The following is a 7,827-nucleotide window of genomic DNA, read 5'->3' on the forward strand; positions in this document are numbered from 1 at the left end:
GTGGGGGCTCTGCACATCCTGAAAATGAATACCCAAAAGTGAAGAAATAATAAAAATGTTCAAAACAACAATCTATAATGAAAAACCCTTGGGTTGCCTCCCAAGAAGCACTTGTTTTAGGCCTTTAGATCGACCATGTTTCAATCAATGTGGGCTGAACCCGTGGAAGCACGGCTCTCCTCCAAGGGTTAATGCTCCAGTCTACACCTTCAGTTTCGCTTGTGCAGGACAAATGTACTTCTTGTTGCTTGCTGGAGGGGAACTCTCATGAACACTGCACTCCTCGACTTTGTGTATGTTGATCTTGCTAGAATTACCCTGAGAAGAGGGGTTGCAGATGGAGGAATCAGATAAGTCAAACTCGATATTTTCTTTATCGATCTCCAAGGATAATCTGTGACTTTTTACATCGATGATGGCTCCAACTATGGCAAGGAATGGTCTTCCAAGGATGATCGATATCTTGGGGTCTTCCTCCATATCCAAGATAATGAAATCTGTGGGAACTATACATCCACCCACTTCTACTAGCACGTCTTCCACTATTCCCATTGGGTATCTGCATGAATGGTCAACTAGTTGCAGTGTCATAGTGGCCAGTTTAATGTTCTAGAGGCTTAGGTTCTTGCATAAAGAGTACGGAAATAGGCTAACACTGGCCCCCAAGTCGCAGAAAGCTCTCGGTATCAATTCAGATCCAATTTTGCACGGTATGGAGAAACTTCCTGGATCCTGAAGCTTTGGTGGAGAATTTGCCATAAGGAGAGCGCTACAATTCTCTATTAATGCTACGGTCTCGAAGTCACCCTTCTGTCTTCTGTTAGATAAAATACCCTTTAAGAACTTTGCGAACTTCGGCATTTGGTGCAGTGCATCTATCAGTGGCACTTCTATGCAAATCTCCTTTATCTTCTTCATGAATCGGTTGAATTCTTCATCCTTTTGGGAGGTTATCAGTTTCTGAGGGAAGGGAATTATCTGATTCTGTGGGGGAAATTGAAGAGTTTCTTCAACCTTTTTAGTAGCCTCTTCTCCATCCCTGTTTTGAGTATGATTGGGCATTAGGAGAGAGGGCTCCTTCTCTGAGTCAGGTTCCTTTTGGGTAATGATTTAGGGGTTTCCCACAATACGTCCACTCCTCAGCTCAATGCGGTTGCAATGTTCCACTAGATTTATATCTGGCTTCCTTGGAAATGTTCCCTGTGCTCTTGAGATGGATTGGGCTATCTGGTTGTCTTGCATCTTTTGGTGCTTCTCAGAATTCTCCATTCTTTAAGTTAACAGCTTGATCTCATTCTTCATCTCCTTTTACGCTGAGAGAGCTTCTTCAAGTATCTTTTCAATTCTGGACAATTGTGAGGGTTGCTGTTGAAAAGTTTGTTGTCTAGCTAAGTAGTTCTGCTGCCCAGGTGAGTAGCTCTGTTTTGCTGGCCCTTGATCCTGATTGTTCTGGTATGAAAAGTTTGGGTGATTCCTCTAACCTGGATTATATGTATTAGAGTACAGATTATTTTGTCTTTGGTTGTAGCTGACTATTGCATCACTCTGCTCAAGTTGGTTTATCTGTGCTTGTATTGGCCCTAGGGGACAAGTATCTTGAGCATGATTCGTACTTCCGTAGATTTCACAAACACAAACTATCGCATTGACCGTGTTGTTGTTGTTTCCCATGGCCTCAAATTTCTTGGTCAGAGCGTCCAGCTTTGTAAACATAAGAGTGACTACATCTACGTTGAATTTCCCTAACGCCTTTATTGGGTTCCCTAAGAAAGAACCACCAGATCTTTCTGATGCCCATTGATGATGATTCTGTGCCACATTCTCTATGATCTCTTCAGCTTCATCAAGGCTCTTGTTCATCAGTGCTCCTCCTGCTGCAGAATCGAGGGATACCTTCGTGTGATAGTTGATTCCATTGTAAAAGGTGTGCAGGACCAACCATTTCTCAAGGTCATGATGGGGGCACTGTCTCAACATGCTCTTGAATCTGTCCCAGGCTTCAAATAATGATTTTGAGTCTATCTGTTTGAAGCTTGTGATCAAGTCTCTCATGTGGGCATTTTTGCTTGGTCGATAGAATTTGTCAAGAAATTTCTGCTCACACTGCTCCCAAGATGTAATGCTGTTTGCTGGAAGGGAATTCAGCCACTACTTGGCTCTATCTTTCAGAGAGAATCCGAAGAGCAATAACCTTACTGATTCTGGAGGGACTCCGTTCACTTTCATGGTGCCGCAGATCTCGTAGAAAAGTTCCAAGTGGTGGTTTGGATCATCAAGTGGTCCTCCTCCGAATTGATTTTGCTGAATCATATGAATTACTGCAGGCTTGATCTCAAAGTTATTAGCTTCGATTGGCGGTCGAGTGATGCTAGACCGAACCCCTCATTCATAAGGTGCTTCATAATCCTTTAATAAATTATCAGCCATCTCTGAAGCCTCCTGTGCTGCTTGGAATGCCTTCTATAGATTTCTTCTCCTCAGGAAAGTCCTATCAATTTCTGGATCAAACAGTAGGAGTTGTCCTGAAAGATTAGCTATTCGCATGTGATATGGGTAAGGTTTTGTGGGTCCCCGATAAGGAAAAAAAGGAGGTTATGAAACTAAGAAGATAGGCCAATATCGGCCGGGATATACCTCCAAGCGGAGTTAGGTTTATATCGGTCGGGACAAACCTCCCAGGAGGAGTTAGGTTTATATTGGCCGAAACATACTTCCCAAGAGTAAGATTCGCATTAATTGACATATATCTCAAAGGAGGTAGACTAATATTGACCGGGATATACCTCCCAAGGGGAGTTAGGTTTATATCGGCCGGGACATACTTCCCAAGAGTAAGATTCGCATTAATTGACATATACCTCGAAGGAGGTAGACTAATATCGGCCGGGACATACCTCCCAGGGGGAGTTAGGTGTATATTGGCCGGGACATACCTCCCAGGGGGAGTTAGGTTTATATCGGCCGGGACATACCTCCCAGGGGTAGTTAGGTTTATATTGGCCGAAACCTACTTCCCAAGAGGAAGATTCACATTAATTGACATATACCTCAAAGGAGGTAGGCTAATATCGGCCGGGACATGCCTCCCAGGGGGAGTTAGGTTTATATCGGCCGAAACATACTTCCCAAGAGTAAGATTCACATTAAATGACATATACCTCAAAGGAGGTAGGCTAATATCGACCGGGACATGCCTCCCAGGGGGAGTTAGGTTTATATCGGCCGAAACATACTTCCCAAGAGGAAGATTCGCATTAATTAACATACACCTCAAAGGAGGTAGGCTAATATCGGTCGGGATATACCTCCAAGCGGAGTTAGATTTATATTGACCGAAATATACTTCCCAAGAGGAAGGTTTGTATTAATTGGCATATACCTCAAAGGAGAAATAACATAAATACTTTAAAGAAACTCGTGAAGTAGGATATCGGATAAATATTTCAAATAAGATAATTAATAGATATCTGCAATACATGACTCTATGACAGGTGTTATATATTTTGGTGGGAAATGTGTTGTTAGATTATTTTGCAGGTGCTAAACGACAAAGAAGGTACATCTGGGGTACAAAAAAGATTCCTTAAAAATCATCTGCCACAAGTACACAGCTGACGTCATCTCATAACAAACTCTAACAAACCGGGGTCCACTTCATGACTACGGAGGTTATATGAAGTGGTATAAAAAGGGGAATCCTCTCCATTGGCTAGGTAAGTTCACATCATTGCGCATACTCAGAACCCTATTTTTTGGCTGACTACTGTTCATCTCCGGCTCCCTTCTTCCACACTGAGAGAGATCACTGACTTGAGCGTTGGAGGGCCTAGCCAGGGATTCCTGCCCCGGTCTTAGGTCACTGACAATAGTGTTGGTTGGTCTCTTGTGCGCAGGAACTCTTGGAAGCTTCGGATCTGGGTTTCTTCTCTTCAGATTTGGCTTTCTTCTTCGTCATCGGGTCTTCGTACGAGGAAAACCTCCGGTGACTCTATTTTTTCCCGATCCGCTTTGGATTTCTCGGATCGGTATTCTGCGGACATTATTCTTCATCAGCATGGTGGGTTTCTTTCTTCCGGATCTCCGTCGTGTCCAGCTTCTCAGACAGGATCAAATTTGGCGCCGTCTGTGGGAACTTCACCTGAATTTGAGACTACAGGATGGAAGAAGCCGAAAAATCAAACCTACTCACTATCAATCGTGAGGATTTGGATTTCCTCATCAATTCTCACGTTCAGAAAGCCTTACAACAGCAGCAACAACAACTTCAAGCCCACACCGGAGCTACTCTACCAACAGCTCATCATCCAGCAATATCGACTACCGAGCATCGGAAAGGAAAGGAGCTGGAAGAAGAAGAACATGCGTATTTTCCTCCAGCTGCTGCTTCTCTGACAAGGCATCCACGAGCCTTTCTTCGCACTCCCATGGATCAAGGGGGCAAGAGGCTCATGTTCCAAGAGTCCTCTGGTGAAGCACCAGATAGAGAAAAGCGTAAGATCAAAATGATAACTAGTGATAGCTCACCAGAGAAGGTCATCTCCCCATTCTCTCAAAGTGTACTGGATGATCCACTTCCTAAGCGGTATCAAAATCTTCAGATCGGAGAATATACTGGAACAACAGATCCAGAAGATCATCTGTTGAAATTCGAGAACGTAGCATTATTACAACAATTCTCTGACGGGGTGAAGTGTCGGATGTTTCTCACTACCCTCGGAGGAGCTGCACAGCGCTGGTTCAAGAGATTACTAGAGAAATCTACTCAAAAATTTAAAGATTTCAAGAAAGTCTTTCTACACTATTTCTCCAGCAACAAAAGGTATCATAAGACTCCTTGGAGCTTGTTTTCAATTAAGCAGGCATCTAAAGAGTCTATCCGAGCATACATCAAAAGATTCAATCAGGTAGCTATTGATGTACCTAATGCTACCACTGAAATATTAGTTAGCGCTTTCTCTCAAGGTTTAAATGATAATGATTTCTTTAAAGATTTAGTAAGGAATCCTCCTGTTAATTTTGATTCCTTGATTGAGCATGCCACCGAGTTCATTAATGTGGAAGAAGCTCAAGCTGCTCGTATAAAGGAGGGTGTTACCTCTTCTCCTACCCAGGTTAAGGAGAAAGCTCCGACCCCTGTGCCTCCACCAAGAGGTCCTAGAATAATTCATCCACCCCATCGACAACCAGAGTATCATCCACAAGCTGTACAACATGTGGAGATACAGCCAGAGTCACCAAGGAGATGGTGCACTTATCATAAAACTAGCAGTCATCATACTGAACACTGTTTTGTTTTAAGAAATAAACGAGCTAATCGGGAGTGTTATCAGAGGCAGAACTATTATCGATAGCAGTACCCCAGGCAGCAAAGTCCACTCAAACTGGAATATCGCCCGGTCGAGCCTCAGCAGGAGACAATACCAGTCCCGGTCGGTACCAGCCAAGTGTCAGAGAAAGCACCTTCTGAAGTTGTGACGACTTGGCAGGAAGAAAACAGGAGCAATGCTGCTCGGGGCAATATCAATATGATTACAGGTGGACCCACTGATGGGGATTCTAATAGAGCCAGAAAGGCACATGCCCGAAGACTGGAAATTCATGCTGTGGGATGTAGTAGGGAACGAGCGACCGGTCCCGAAATAAGTTTCCGGCCCAGAGATCTCGAGGTGGTAGAAATACCCCATGATGATGCCCTGATCATCAAAGTTGTGATAGCCAACTACACCATTGCTCGTACCTTCATAGACACGGGCAGTTTTGTCAATATTATATTCAAGAAGACTTTCGATCAACTGCGAATTGATCCGAGTGAACTTCAACAGATCGTTACTCCTCTATATGGATTCACAGGCAACGAAGTACAACCGTTACGCCAAATAAAGTTGGTCATATCTCTGAGAGAAGAGCCTCTGATGAGAACAAGAAGATCTTATTTCATGGTAGTAGATGCTCCGTCCTCTTATAATGTGATATTGGGTCGACCCGCTTTAAACGAGTTTAGGGCGGTCGTTTCTACTTTTTGTTAGAAGATTAAATTTCCGGTGGATGACCAAGTTGGGGAGGTGCGGGGTGATCAGAAGACAGCCCGAAAATGTTACGTAGAAATAATTTGAACTGAAGCTAACACCGCCCGAAAGATTCAAAGAATGGAGGTTAATTCCATTCAGGAGAAGCAGCCCGTCCTGGTTTATGAAGAGAAGGAAGAAGTTCAGATCCAGGTCGGTCGACCTGAAGCTACTACATATATTGCGGCTAATCTTGATCCTGCTCTGAAAGCCGAATTAGTGCAATGCCTGAAGAAGAATAATGATGTATTTGCCTGGACTCCCAAAGAAGTCTCGGGCGTTTCTCCTACAGTCATGGAGCATTCCTTGCATGTCTTCCCAGATGCCCGTCCGGTTATGCAAAGAAAAAGGAGTTTTAGAACGAAACAAAACCAGATCATCAAAGAAGAAATACCTAAACTTATGGAGGCTGGATACATCAGGGAAGTACAATTTACAAGCTGGCTAGCTAACGTGGTGTTAGTCTCTAAGCCTGGAAACAAATGGCGAGTATGCATTGATTTCCGGGACCTCAACAGAGCTTGCCCAAAAGACTATTATCTGTTACCTAGGATCGATCAATTGGTAGACTCCACTGCGGGATGCGAATATATCTCTATGCTAGACGCTTATCAGGGCTATCATCAGGTTCCCTTAGCCAAAGAAGATCAAGAAAAAGTCAGTTTTATAACATCTGAAGATACTTATTGTTATAATGTTATGCCTTTCGGACTAAAAATGCAGGAGCAACCTATCAAAGGCTTATGAATAAGGTCTTCTAGAAGCAGATTGGTAGAAATATGGAAGTATATGTTGATGACATCTTAATTATGTCTCTTCAAGCTGCTGATCTATGCAGGGATGTAGAAGAGACCTGCAAGACATTGAGGCAATATGAGCTCAAATTAAATCCGAGCAAATGCTTATTCGGAGTGAAAGGGGAGAAGTGTTAGAGTGTATACTAAAAGCCTAGCTTTTGGTATAAACATTTATCTAGAAATAAAAATCACATTGGTCAAATGTCTACATTTATGATAAATGTAGTTGCTCAATTAATTTATATTGTAGATAACATGGTGTGTGGTGTCACATACAGAAGATCATGTTATCGGTTCCTTATAAATTATAAACAATAGCTCACGACCAAGATGGAAAGGAACAAACCATTGGAAGGTCGTAGTGTAATTAGGTATTAGTTTATCTTAACTATATAATTACACTAGTACACTTAGAGTGTATTGAGTAGGACCATTTGAGGTCGTTCCTTTTATACTGACTTTATAAAGGAACAAAGACCTCAGTTATTATGGAAGTGTGTGCTCTTAATCCTAATATAATAACAAGCACATATATTTGATATTTATTTCTTTAATTTATCAATGGGTGAGATTTAATTCGATAAATCAATAAGCCCGATAAGTTGGGAAATGATATCACTTATAGTGTGTGTTGTTGATTATAGAAGGAAACTGTGTCCTAGTGATCTAGGTTGAGAATGTCCCTAAGAGGAGCTCATAAGGATTGTCATGTTAAACCCTGCAGGTGGACTTAGTCCGATATGACGATGAAGTTGAGTGGTACTACTCTTGGAGCTAGATATTAATTAAGCGAGTTGTCAGTAACTTACTTAATTAGTGGACATTTGTTATCTTAAACACAGGGAGACTAACACACTCATAATAAGAAGGAGCCCAAAATGTAATTTGGGATTGGTGCGGTAGTTCAATAATAGTTCTTTAGTGGAATGAATTATTATTGATGAAATTAAGTTGTGTGTTCGGGG

The 7,827-nt window shown here is 42.3% G+C and overlaps 1 non-coding gene across 1 annotated transcript; it reads left to right on the top strand.

Moving 5' to 3' along the window:
- The first annotated feature begins 1,948 nt into the window (after nucleotides 1-1,948).
- On the top strand, nucleotides 1,949-2,054 carry LOC122044709. The gene has a single exon (XR_006129727.1). It is a non-coding gene; the product is annotated as a small nucleolar RNA R71 (small nucleolar RNA).
- Nucleotides 2,055-7,827: the final 5,773 nt, after the last annotated feature.

The sequence above is a fragment of the Zingiber officinale genome, chromosome 2A (assembly GCF_018446385.1).
Source record: "Zingiber officinale cultivar Zhangliang chromosome 2A, Zo_v1.1, whole genome shotgun sequence".
Lineage (NCBI taxonomy): Eukaryota > Viridiplantae > Streptophyta > Magnoliopsida > Zingiberales > Zingiberaceae > Zingiber > Zingiber officinale.